The sequence below is a fragment of the Triturus cristatus genome, chromosome 4_1 (genome assembly GCF_964204655.1).
Source record: "Triturus cristatus chromosome 4_1, aTriCri1.1, whole genome shotgun sequence".
NCBI lineage: Eukaryota > Metazoa > Chordata > Amphibia > Caudata > Salamandridae > Triturus > Triturus cristatus.
The window spans coordinates 1108523494-1108538328 of record NC_140585.1 but is presented as its reverse complement, the minus strand read 5'-3'; positions in this window follow the sequence as shown (position 1 = coordinate 1108538328).

Sequence of the window (14835 nt, the reverse complement as noted above, 5' to 3'; positions counted from 1 at the left end):
AGAGCCTTATTGACATGGAGCCTCTTTTGGAAGATTGAGGTGGATGCGTATTGAGGGCAGAATAGGCACTGCTTTGTATACCCAGTGTACAGGAACCAGGAATCCCCACATTGCTTCTCACCCGTCTTCGTCCAACACTTACATAATATACCTGCAGGCCTGTGCACACGTCAATAGTTGGTAGCAGAGTCAGTACTCTGTATCACAAAGTTAGCAGCAGTTAACATTCATAAAAACCATGTCCCAGACGCTACGACTGCCGCACTCCTCTCAGCTCACCCACTGCCTCAGCTTAGCCGTCATTTCCTGGCTCCATCCACCGGCGCACACAGTGGACCATACCGATGCCCGCATACTTCGCCTCTCCCTTGGAACCGGGACGGAAGTATAACCGGTTTGGAGTGAAGCCTCTTCTTCCTTATTCCTCCGTGATCCTTATTGTGATACGCACTATCTGTTAGAAACACTGACCCTTTAACCAGCCGGGACAGAAGTGCAACCGGCAGAGAGATCCTCCTTCTCCTTCTCATTGCCAGAAGCCCTGAAGAAGTCTAGGGGTACTTCCCCAGACGAAACACGTGTTGGCTGGGCAATCGCTCAAGATTAAAAGAAGAACACACTACTTCAGAGTGTTTGTTTTTATGAATGTTAACTGCTACTAACTTTGTGTTACAGAGTACTGACTCTACTACCAACTATTGACGTGTGCACAGGCCTGCTGTAATTTTGTCAGACTTCTGTTCTGTAACCCAAGGGGTTCAGGGTCAACCCCTTCCTGCTTGAACAGTCCCACAAAATCATCAGCCAGATAGACGTACGCTCGCGGCAGGCGCCAATTCCTACCACACATGCTAAAACCCTGTCCCTCTTTCTACTTACATAATATAGCTTGTGTCTCCATCTTTAACTTCCAGGACCCATATGTAGTTTTCCTAAAAGGGCACTGGCAGCTCAGGCCTATAACTTATAACAGACCTATAACCACACTTTCAGAAAAGTTGCACATAAGAAATATTTTGTGAGGCGGCCTTTTCTAGAGACTGAGGAGCCTCTCCAACCTAATGAACAAATGATTGTGTCTACAACACATCTGTAATATGGATATCCTTCATTGTGGAAGGTGGTACTTTCCCCACTTTCACCTCATACTACATGACATAACTCCTTTCGAGAGGGAGCTATCACTTCACCAACACATTTCAAAGAATTTTTTTGTGCAAAATACTAATGATACTCAAAATCTAAAGTGTGACAGAAATGCAGACTAAATGCCACAAGATGTAGCCAGCCTTCAGAGCAGTGTTTAAATTGAACCTAGCCCCCACCACTCCAACCAGATCATCAGAATTCTCCCAACCACAAGCATAGGCAATGCTATTGGCATTTGCACTGGCACTATTTCTAATTTGTATTTGTTCCTATGACTTTAAGAAGAGTAAAATGGATGAACAGCGCTCCCTGGTTCACGGAAACATGGAAAGCATTAAAATTGGAATCTAGCTAAGCAGAACGTAAATGACCTCTCTCTGGGATCCTGTCTTGAAGGTCAATAATCAGCCAAGCTGGATACATATAAAAAGCGCATTATAGAAGGCTGCTTAGAATTTTATGCATGGGAAATTCTGAACGCCCATAATAAGCCTAATTAAACTTTCAAGATTGTTAAAGTGATTTTTGCGGTCCACAGCACCCTTCTGCATGGACTCAGCTCTGAAACATTTTGTGACCAACTGGTTATCTTTTTCACTGAGAAGGTTCGGTTAATCAGTAACAATATTCTGAACCTTGCTGATGGCAATCTCAAGTACCCTCTACCCAATCAAGGTAAAGTAATGATTACACATGTCAGTCAAACAGATAACTTGGCAACCGCGTCCAAGATTACCAGAAATCAGACTCTTTCATGCAGCTTCATTGTACATCATATGAGCAGTTCGGCTCGGTCAGACTAAAATGTAGATCAGACTCCCCATTGGATCCTTTACGAATCGGTTGTCTCCATAAATAGTCTCCATTTCATTCTGAATATAGTTAAACTTTCCTTAGCCTTAAAAAAAAACAATCTGCCAGAAGGTGATCCTTCCACCTATAGCCCCATCAATTTGCTTCCTGCAGTGCCTACATTTTGGAAAGCATAGCTGCATCTCAATTCACATCATCTCTGCAATCAAATACTTTATTTCATGACTCTCAAGTTAGGTCTTGTGCCTCCAGAAGTAGAGAGCCGGCTCTGGTGGAGTACAAGACGAGCTGCTTAGGGGTGCAGATTATATGAACACCTGCACATTAATTCTACCTGATGTTTTTCATCTGCATTTGATACCGTGGATTTAAAAATTCTTCTTTCCAGCCTTGAAAACTGCAGGATAACTAACGTTGCACTTGACTGGTTATGATCTTTGTCAAATAGGACCCAAGCACTAATGTTAGATCAGTTCACAACTCCATCTAAGGCTATTTCTACAGGTGCTCAAGTATCAGTTTTATCACCCCTTTTATTTTACATTTACATCTGCCCTTTGCTTGAACTCCTGGATGTACTTTTCATTTCCATGCAGACGAGACGCAATCGTGTTTTTCAAGTAAAAAACAAGGATGTCACGCTGTCATCCCCCCCTTGCAGACGATCAAATTGTGGATGGTTTGTAACTGATTGAAAATCAAACTTTATAAGACAGAGGGGCTTCTGGTGAGTAATCATCCCTGGGCCTGGCTTTCTATCTCTCGGCCAAATTTTGTTGGCTAGTGTCTGAAACCCATAGGAGTCGTGAAGACCCTTGGGCCCCAACACACCTTCCAAGGAACACAGCAGGTCTTTCTAGTGCTTAATCATAAATATCCTTCCAGTAATTTTGTGAGTAGTGAACCTTATACCCCCAAACAATTGCCCTTATTAGACCCTCCTTCTTTATCACTCAACATGCCAGCCTCCACTCCTTCTGGTGCTTTACCATGAAGGTACTTTTAATGTGTCATAAAGAGCCAATGATCCCGGCCCAGCTGCTGAATTGATAAACAGACCTTGTTACCTCATGTGCGGTCAGGCCCCTATGCTAGTTTGGGCTGGCTTTCACATAACATTTGATCCCTAGGAAAGGACAGAGTGTCCCCAGTCACCTTTAGCACTCTGCTCCGTTTTTCATAAAGGGTTCTTGAACACCACAGTGCTTCATGCACCACCCGTGGGTATCCCCATTTTTGCTGCCATGGCCAATTCAATGGCACTGGGCACCCCGTGTGCTAAACAGTCAATCGCTATTGACCAGGGTTACTTCTTAAGGCTTAGCACAAGCAGGGCCGGACTGAGAACCAAAACCGGCCCTGGCAAGGTGCTCGGCCACCCCCACCCTCCCGTTGGGGTGCAGCCAAGCTCTTTGCCAGGCTCGGTTTTCGTCCGATTTTGTTACAGGGCCGATTTTGCAGCTCTGCTGCAAAAACGTCCCTGTAACAAAAGCGGCCCCCAGGAGCCCAAAACCAGCACCCACCCTTGCGGCGCACCGGGGGATTGCCCGGTGCCCGCTACGGCCAGTCCAGCCCTGAGCACAAGTTAAGAACCTCCCCCTGCATGTGGCCTTCCTGTGCTTTAAATGCGGCCTTCTGGTCTCCAGCATAACTGAGCTGTTGTTCACGCGACTCTGCACTAACATCGAAAAGATGTTCAATAAACAGGCCAGGCTTTATTTAAAGGTTAATTGAAATTAAAGAAAGGAAGTAACTAGGGTGTCCTGCACCATTTGACATTAGCCATCTTGCAGCAAAAGCTTAAAGATATGACAAAGTCTCTTCAAAATGCAAAAATGTATTTAACATGCAGAACCACATTTTCACCTTAGTACATCAGATTATATCAGCGCACTGTGAAGTGTTAATTTGACTGTGATAGTTTTCAAACATTAATTTAGAAACATTTATTCTCCACCCCTACCCTGAAAACTATTCCGATGGTGAACTAAAGAGGCAAGTCAGTTGTTATGCGTACGCTTTGGGTGACCAGGGTTCCTAATATACATGAACAACATTATAAGTTATTAAATCAAACAGAGGAGAAGGTTTTGTACAGCGCACATCCTGAAGTCATGTATTTCAAGATCCATTTATATGTGATAATGAAGAAAAAGGAGCAAAATTAAAAAAACAATTGCCTATGATCACACAATGTGGTAAAGAGGAGAAGCTGGGATTAATCCCATGTTTTTTGGATTCGCATTGTTCAATTCAGCCACTAGATGCATATGCTTCGCTTGCCTTACACCCTCCTTACCGCAAATCCTCCACGAATCCCCTTCGCCCTCTGTGACATCACAGACTGAACGTTTTGGCCCCTGAGAAAATGTTTATGAGTACCCATGATATAGATAATGCAGAACCTTTAATTTTAAAGTATGATATGTGAAACCTAAATTGTCGTATAAGTCATGATTTCAAATAAAAAACTTGATTTTGATTTTGGTGGACAGTTTACTCTGTCATAAACGTGACAGATTACACTTCCGCTTTATAACAAGTGTCATTGGATATAATGCACTTGTAAAATGTCAGATTGGAAATCCATCACGTTTGTGATGAGCAACCCATATGCTAAACTCTAATTCAGGCCCTTACTAACCTTTGTAAAATTTCCATTGAGCTCTTTGTAGAAGGAAAATTACTTGGCAAAGTTTTACACTGCTATTAGAATCACTGAAGTTGTAATACTGAGCATGTTACCTTGGTTCTGAGAGACCCCTCCTCATGGGTTTTGATAGAAGGAATATGGATGTTTCTGTTTTATCCATCCACCCTGGACCTCATCATCGAATTTGAGAGTCTAGGCAAAGATGATTTTGGTGGGAGTTTACCTAAGAAATGTTATATTAGATAGACCTTTCAGAAATGGTCACCTTGTTTGGGAATTATTGGAGGAGTCCTTGGATTACAAGCAAATGATGTCTTTCTGTCATTCTGGTAATGAGGGAATGTTTGTCATATTTCTACTGTCAACAGTCAACAGTTTCGCTGGATCGTGGGGAGGTGTGGAGAGGTGTGGTGCAGTGGCCAGGGCAGCTGACTTTGGAGCACAGGGCTCACAGTTCGATCCCCTGCTCTGGCGGCAGCTCAGCCCAGCACCATGTGACTCTGGGCAATAACTCACTTAATTTCCACGACGGCCCCCAGTGCCTTGTGACCCGTAGGGGTGAGTAGTTCGCGCTTTACAAATACAGGCTTTTTTTTTTTTTTACGATCGCCCTTAGGAATGATTACTGAAGAATAAGGTTATACTTCATGGGACTGGATGATTTGAGAACCTCATTCAATTTTGTCACCTTTTTCAAGGACGTTATCATTCTCAATATTCCCATAATCCATGCAGGCCTTGTTATTATTTATGTAATTATTTAAAGCTCAAAATTTACAGAAAGTGCAGGGTTTTGTATTTTGATTTCCTTTTAGAAAAAGTTGCACCTAAAGGGCATGAATTTATTTCCGATTGTCCCAGGAGGTATGATCATATATTTTTAAAACAAATTTTTTTTGTAAAATATCATACTTGGTTTGGGGATTGCTTCAGTCATATTTTAAAGAAGAAGTTTCCAACGTGGGTCTGTTGGGGTCAAATGAGATTGTCAGGATAGCCACAAGTGCTCAATGTACATACAATGATTAGGCCTGGGCAGTAAATTCCGTTTCGCTCGCGGAATTTGCAGAATTTGGGTAATTTCCGTTCCGCGGAGAACGCGGAATTGCCCAAAATTCTGCGTTCCGCAGCTTCGCAGAATTTTTTGCTTGTTCACGTTCTCAAAATGCATGTTCGCGAGATATTTCACCCCGAGCACGCAAACAGCATTCGCGAACAGGAAAAAAGCATTACGAACAAGCAATTCCGCTTGTTCGCAGAACTTCTGCGTGCTCGCGGAGATTTTTTACCGTTTTGCGGAGCTTTACGGAGCTTTGCGTAGCACGACTACGCAAATTCCGCCCACCCCTAACATTGATTCTAAAAGGGAATCATTTCGATGGTAAATGGTCCCTCTAAAAATCTGGTGCACATGCAGCCTTTTTGTACCAGCCTTGGACACCCCTGTATCCAAAGCTTTATTGCACGAGGCTCTAAATAGTCCCCCCTGGCTGTCTTAGTGGCTGTTTCTTGCTCACCTCTGCAAGATTAGTGTGCCCATTTCCAATTCTGGGGTGACCGCACAGGTTTGTCCAATACCTGTTGTTACAATTCATTCTAATATACATAGAGTGGGCTTTAGCACTGCCCAGATGAGTAGTTGTATCTCACCCCATGCTATTGGATTTTAGGTGTTATTCTGCCTCCTGTGACGTGCTTGCATTACAATGTATACGGGACTATTCTACAGCTCAAATGTACACTGGCTCACCTCACATTATATTCTGGATCTAAGACGTGAATTGTATGCAGAAAAAAATCCTCTTTTTTATTTTTTCCCTGTTGAACACACCCCCATACCCCCACCCACCCACTCCCAATGCACACACACACACATCTACAGAGCAGTGGAAGCCTCCATCACATGATTACAATACTGTTAAGGTGACCAGGAAAAATCAGCTGGTGAGAGGCATGTGTGCCACCGTCTCTCCAGCCAGACCAGCCCCTCTAAAGGGCAGGCTGTGAGGGGGTTACATGGGACCACGGATTGAGTGTGGGCTTCAAAGAAAGCTTCTGTGGCAGCACACCTGCGAGCTATGATCCACCCGGGTCTCTTTTATGGGGGGCTGCGCCTACAGTGCCCTTTATCTGTACAGAGGTAGGTAGGGCTCTGGTGCTATATTCAGGTCACTGGAAGCATGTGCCTACTTGTGCCACTACAAATGACTCCAAGATAGGGATAAATTGCAACAAATGGCAATTTAAATCTTAAATTTTAAATCTCCCTAAGTAGCAGTTAATTTTGTTATTTGTATTTGAAATCTCGGTTTTGTGAAAGGAAAATCCAGTACTGCCCTCTTATAATAATACACAGAAGTATTTTATTTTAAAATTGGTATAAATCAATAACCAAGTATTTTTTATGAATAAAGCAAAAATGTTACGTTATATTTGGCAACCAGACACCTCACTGGTTAGGTGAAAATAAATGACTGACACTTGGACATCTGAAGAAGTGACGAGCAAGAGGTCACTAAAGGTCGTGCCCTCAAACACCTTCACCAAGATTACCGAACAGCTGAAGGTCTGTCTTCCAAATCTCTTTCTTATGCTGCCCTAAATTCGTCGGCCTGACAAGAGCAACGTCACGTGCTGTGGAAATGTTCCTCTTCATCTCTTTCTTTAAATGTGGACCTTAATGTACTTTCAGGATCGGTTTGATGGAAGTGCGTGTCATTCTCGAACGTTCCAATGCATGCGTCACGTGTGTAGATCTCCCCGTCTAGGCTCAATCAAGGCACACTGGGTTTACAATAAACAAAACACAGAAAAGTGACAAACTTTGACCCTTTAAAACACACACTTCGTGGGGACAAGCTGAAACAAGCGAGTGAGTTTACAGCTCCTCAGTGAGTAGAATATGTTATGTCCGTCTAGAAACTTTGCAAACCAGAGATCATTTAAAGCACAACATTTTTATTCCATACAAACATTTCAAATCATGGACCAAGGCATCCTGGAATTCAGGAGCCGCTTATGAAATAAACACTGTTACCAAGTGATTGAGTCATAAGTCAGTAGCCACAGCCCGAAGCCATTGGTATTTCTTTTTTTTTAAATTCGGAGGCGAACAATGCATCCCATTGGACATTCATTCATGGTCACCACTAGCAACGAGTACATCCCTCATCAGAGGCCGCACGTGGATTCACATCTATGGTGTCACATATTTTGTTTTAAAAACAGTAAATGAGGCTCTGAGTATGCTGTGGTTTGGAAAAGGCAAAAGGCCAGCCCTGTAGAGTACAGGCATGTTCAGTGGTTGTGCGCTCTGGCATCAGTTTGTTTGCTTTGTTCGCCAGTTCTCAGAATTCACAGAGGGTAGTTTGTGTCATAACAGGAAAAAATAATCATTGGCAAAGCATTAGGTCTTAATTACGAGAGCTATTGGATTTGTCAATGCCTTTTAGCCATGTTATACAGCAGTGTAGCTGCTGTGCAGCACGCCTTAAAGTTAGAAACAGACGGTGCTGCGTTGTTTTTTTCCCAGGACAGAAAGGTGGGAAGGGTGAAGCAAAAATGCGGGAAGGCAAGAGGGGGCAATAACAACACAAGGGTGAGTCATGGGGGGCAAGCAACAATGTGAGATGGGGTGAGATGGGGCAAGCAAGAACACAGAGATGGACAGGAGGGAGGGAGGGATGAGGCATGAAACAACACAGAGGAGGACGGGGGTGAGAGGGACCGAGCAAAGAAATGGAGAGGGATGAGGGTAGAAGCACATGCGTGAGATTACCTGAAAACTCATGCACTCTTATGGAGTGCTTCTAGGGAAAAAAAAATAACCCTGAAAACATTACCAGTGAAAGGACACAAGTACTTGGGCCATGCTCCAAGGGAGGGACAAATACCTAAAGAGCAAGTGAAGCTAGCACGCGCTGATGATGAAGCCAACCAATGACAAGCAATGGACAGGCTCTAAGTTCACTGTCAGCTAACAGAATGTCTCATAAGTGACAGCATAGGCACAATCTCAGGCTAGACTTCATAATGAGGTTCTATTTAGGCAACATTATCCCAACATACCCCAGCATGGCATGGCTTTAATTAAATCAGTTTTCAAAGCTTTTGGCAGTAATTTTTGGAAATCTCATGGTTTATATCTGCAAATCTGCTACCACAGGTAGCAAGGGGTGACAGGTAGAAGCCTGTCACATCAGTGGCGTAATATAAGTCCCCGCAGCCCCCGCGGTGTGGGTGGGCCCCGCATTCAAGGGGGGCCCACTCAGCAAAAGTGTTCAGTGATGGGCCGGGGGTGGGTCTCCGTTTACTTTGCAGGGGGGCACTCAAGTTAAGTTATGCCAATCCGTCACATACTTGCATTTTCATAGAATGTATGCTCTATCAAGGTTTAGAATTGAAGATCTTTCATTTGACATATGCTTTAATCAATCTCTTGCCAGTATTTTTACCATTTTTTCGTTCCCGTGCATTTGGGGTTTGCTTTCCTAACACTGAATGCTCCGTTTAATCGAGGATTAATGATTGCATATATAGATTCTTTGTTCTGTGCCTATGTACGGGTTGGTGGGACACATTATAGGTTTAAAATGTATTAAAATCACAAACGGGCCTGATTCCCCAATTTTTTTTATTCTAAAACCTAGGCATTTGCGCATATGGTTAGAACAAATATCAGACTACTTTGGAATTCGCTCGAGGCTATCTATAAAAACACTTATTTTTTATTATTCATTTTTTTTATATTTCATGTTTACGAACAGTCACGTTAACACATCAGCAGATCATTATCCAAACGGTATAGTTCGGGTATATTTTGCCCCCCCCCCCCTTCATGACAAAGCCACACATGTATACCCAATTGTAGAGTCCTACCATGTGCTAATCCCGTTGTGTGCCTTCCCATTGCCCGCAATCCTTCCTTCCTTGTGCTACCCCTAGCATTTATCCAATATTCACCCTCCTACTCTTTAGTGGCTCTGGCATCCCAGGTCCTCCAAATCTTCTCGTATTTTTTCTCGCAGCCCCTGCCTTTATCAAACATTCATTTTTGAGTGCTGAAATGTGCAACTATTCCTACATACAGCAATGTAATAAGTAAACATTTCCACAAGCAGAACTGGAAAGTAAAACATGCATTGGGCCTTGACATTGTTGTCCATTAGGAAAAAAATAGTTTCACTGCTTTGAAACTCCTCCCTCTATGACCACAATTAGTTTTAGAGGCATTCCTTTCCCATTCCAACCACAAACACTTTTTTCTTTCTACTCTGGTCAGGCCTAGGGGCCTGATTGAGATGATTTAGAGATGTGCATGGGACCAGCAGACATCTCTGGCATTTACAGGAAACACCGTTAAGGTGGTTCTTGTAAGTGGATGAAAGTGTGCCGTAAGGCTCCATCGACATCACGGCGCCACGCTGCTCACTTTCATTTTATTTTTTATTTTCAAAAACAAAATCCCAAAGAGGGATTTTGTTATTGAAAATAGAAAAAGCAATGACCCCCTCGCCGTGGGAATATTTTGCCATGTCATAGGGGTCATTGAAAAGGTTTTACTTTTACATATTGTCATGTTTTTGGTTGGCGGTTTGTAAAATTCAAAACTGCTCATGTGTCCACCGATGCTAAATCAGGCGGGCAGACACATGGCCAAACCTCCAATGGTCATTACTCTTCTGGGCTATCTGAGGGGTATGTAGGCAACAGAGATAGAGAGAGGTCTCCACCTTATACTGAAGGGCTGCCCGTCTGTAAGTCAGGCATGCAGTTTGGCGCAGAGGGTACCTCATCGCCTTTGCAACGAGTACCCTCTCTGCCAAACTCTAAAGCGAGCCCTTAATTTGTAAGCATTTTCAGGGGAGCGGAAATTACCAGCCAACACATGGTGAATACTCTTAAACATGTCAGCTTGTGGTTGTTGACCAACGTTTGCTGGTGATTTCATTAAGGAATGCCCACAAGATCTCCCTTGCAAGTAGATCTGTCCAAATGAAATAAAGACACCATGCTGGCAGAATGAGCAAATGCATTCCTAATTCTCAATCCCACTATTCCTTATGCTGTTTGTTATGAATGCGATTTTGTCCTCACAAATAAATGTATCTGTGCACCTAACATGAACTTGAATGTATAAATAACTTTGAGAATCAGACCAAGTAGATTCGGTGTCTTTATTATTGACTGTGCAAAGCACTACTCCTGCCTGTTCACCCTGAAAATAAATCCAGATGGATTCTGGGAGGATTATGCCAGCACTGAAATTAAGATGAGGTAACATCTAGGACAAGGCTAAGTGGTGGTGGTTTTTGGTGCTGGAGCAGACACAGCCATTGAGGAAGCCAATCACACTTTGAACATCAAGATTTGATCGGAGAGAGCTATCACACGAGCAAGGGGAGCTCTTTTTGACATTTTGGGCCTTGGCAGATACGCTCAAGAAAAATCTGATTGCTGTTTTGTTTGCCTCTGTCAGCGGGACCAATGAGACTGCAGCTTTATGATTAACAGCCCATTAATATCTCCCCTGGATGAATCCTTCTCATCTACCAAGAAACCCCATCCAGAGTGGATTTAAGAGTTCCGTAGAGTGGTTAGTTTGTGAAAGAAAAATAAGTGCCGGGAATCACGCCAGAGGCAGCTTCCACCAGCCCATTTCTCCTGTTAGCGCCGCCTAAAACAGAACCAACTACTAACCATGAAAGTGGGGAGAGTTTGTGGCATATAGGCCGGAGCTGCTGACTTCGGAGCTGGGGTACAAGGTTCAGGTCTCGGTGTTGGCTGTGATTCTGGGCAAATCTCTTAGTCTCGTTGTGCCGACCGTAAATTAATGTGTCCTTAACTCAGTTGTCTTCAAACTTTTTTGCTATGAGCCCTCCTAAGCAAAATGTTTTAATGTCAAGGCCCCCCCCCCCCAAAAAAAACCTTAACGGCAAGGATTGGGTGAGTGGGAGAGAAAGGGCTGAGCGTAGGGGGCATGGATTATGAGATCATTTCAGGAGTATTTTTTCCATAGCTCATAAACCACACTAAATATGAGACTTCTAAAACAGCAAATGAATCAAACAAAAACAGTTACTGACCTCAAACTAATGCCCCCTATAGTTGAGGTGTTGTGAGTCGCTTGCACTAATGGTCCTCAACGCATCTACACTTGCTGCACAAATGATAACTTCAGTCCTGAGTAGCAGACTATCACCTCTGCCTCTTATGCCCCTTCGCCACCATGCCGGACCATCACGCTAATCTTAAAACAGGCCCTTTCAGAACAAAGAGCTCTCACATGTTGTCTTCCTTAATCTGCAATGGTGCCCTTGGTCCTAATGTTAGAAAATAAGCTCCCATGCACCTTTTTGTAAAGTGAGACAGTCAACATTGTGATTCAGGGCGCCCCTCTGACCCCTAGGCCCCAGTGCTGCTGAGCCTGCTTTACTAATGTTAGCTACTGCCTTGCAAAGAGGGCAGTCTCCTCTGCCCTTTATTAAAAACATGGACTCCCATCTAGCCACACACCCTTCTCAGCCATCTCTCTGATGCTAAACACTGAAGTAATTGTTTCCCTCCCTTTGGCAATTGCTCTGAGGCCCAAATCAACACTGGCAAGTGTGCAGTGGGCTCTAATGCTAAGAAGGAAGGATAGTAAACAGCCATAATTAAGGTTTAGCTGGCTCCTCATACCTCTGGCTCCTGGTGCCACTGTACCTGTAGTGCCAGTTATTCTTTCTGCCCCTTTATGTTAAAAAGCCGCAAGTGTTACTTGTGCTCTGAAACTAGACTAGCAAGGAAAATGGGCACCCACTCCACTTCATGGTAAGATGGCCATAACTGAGCAGCAGTGGCCACTTATACACCTGACAGCATTACCTGCTGCACTAATGGATGGCCCTTTTTTATATATGAAAAGAGGCTCCCTTATATCGTCCTCTTCCTTGTGGTATATCTCTGAGGAAGCGGTCTCTGGCCATTTGTAACCATTAAAATGAAACCCCCACACACTGGGCCATCTCGTTGACTATATTTATGAATCTCACTCTTTTCCTCTTTTTCCTGGACCATTACTCTGAGGTCCTAGGGGTCTAGGGGACCACAGCTCTGCATCTGAATGGAACCCTGCTGACTTGCTCCCTGCTACCCCCTGGACTCACCTTTTACAAAAGCAACTGCCCCTGAATGGTTAGTGCTGACCTTGAGGTGCCTCTGCTTGAAAGCAAGTGTGGGGTGGTAGTGCAAACAGTTAAAGAAGAAACAAGGCTTTTCTTTTTTTTGCATTTTTATATAGTGCGTACTCGACCCGAAGGTATCAGAGCACTTTACATGAGCACCGGTTGCATTACAGACACATATTCTTTTTTCCAGGTGCAGGGTCATTAAGTGATGTGCCCAGAATCACAGGATGCTTGAGCCTCCCGTCAAGATTGAACCTTGTTCCCCAGCTTCAAGGCCGGCCACTATGGTCGTTACACTACATCCTCATACCAGCCTAGTCACTTAAAGCCAGGGCCTCTGGAATTATGTGTTTCTGCGGCAGAAGCGTTTTTTTGCTTTGATATTGATTTACCACATTTGCTACATAATCCATCATCTGTTGCATAATCTGCAGATTTTAACCAAAAAATGTGATTCTACTTCAAACGGATCCAAAATTACTTAGAACATGGCTGGTCACGTGTTCTAGAGCAGTTGAAGGCTCTTCATAAAGGTTGATTGGTCATCTTGAAGTTGCTTATTGATGTATTTGCGTGTTAAATTGGTACTGATTAGGTATAATATTTCACCTGACAGTGTTACCATGACTAAAAATGAAACAAAATTAAATAAAGTTTACCACAAAATGTGCCAGATTATGCTGCATAATTTACTTTTTCTTCTTGCAGAATTTAATCAACCCAGTTGCATAATTTGGTCCTCTCTTGCCACATAATTCCAGTGGCTCTGCTTAACCCCTTCCCCGCTCATGATGGAACCACTCCGTCATGAGCCACGGTTGCGCTGTGCTCATGACGGAGTGGTTCCGTCATGCTGCGGCCGTTGGCCGCCGCTCCACCCACGCAGCGCTAATTCCCCGCCTTTGCGGGCGATTAGCGCAGTGGGCAGAGACGTGACGGAACCACTCCGTCATGAGCACAGCTCAACCGTGGCTCGTGACGGAGCGGTTCCGTCACGAGCACAGCGCCACCGCGCTGCCCCCAAACCCCCCCCAGCGCCGCGGCGGAATTCCTGCCGCGGCGAAGGGGTTAATACATCAAAGAGACTAAGATTTTTTGTAGAGGTAATGTAGGGATGTTATCTTATACTTATAAAAATACTTACATTAGATACAGTCTGATCACTTATTACTAAAGGCTATATTATGAGGAACACGTTTTAATATCAAACACTGCATCATTTTGCAGCAGCTTATGTGTAATGCAACTTGATTTTAATTTTCAGTGAATCTGTTTGCTCATTATTTTATATGCCGTTAGCTGTCAGTGAAACAACAAACTACTCAGACTAGTTAGTTCTTTTCTTTTAGCCAACTTCTTGACACTCAGTGACCTCCCTTAACAACACTCCGGGCTGCTGCGTGTAAATGAAGACAGCCAGGAAACACAGCAGATAAATAAGGCAGCAGTTCCAGGCCATCTTCATTTACATGTAATTACAGAGGCATTTGTGCCCCACTTGGAAACCATCCACGGACCCCCAGGGGGGCGCGCCCCACAGTTTGAAGACCTCTGCCTTAACTGGTGCTGGTGTTGACGATTAAGTGCCGGTGCTGAGCACTGAAAACCATCAGCTCAATTTAAGCACTGGCCCCATTACTACTCTTCAAAGGCCAATGGCTGAGAGATTTGCTTCAGCCTATTACAACACATGGTGTCGGATCAGAAACTGCTCAAGTAAGAGACATAAACAAAGTGCCACTACAATTTAAAGACACATTATGATTAAAATGTTGGCTGAGCTATGCCTTTAGTGGTTAGTTTGAAGAGATTTGGCCATAGTTTCTTCTGCTCCTCTGCTGTCTGATCCAGCTAGTGTCTACTGGTTTGAACTGTGTACGTTTGCTGTAAAGGCTAGACCGTCTTGCATATATTAATTAAATGGATCTTGATAAAAATGGGTGCTACGTCTGCGTTTTCAGTCTGATGTTATCCCATCTCTTGCATAAGCCTCTTTCTTCTTGGTCCCATCAAATCATGCAACTCTTTTCCTAGCTTGAGCTAAAGAATCAT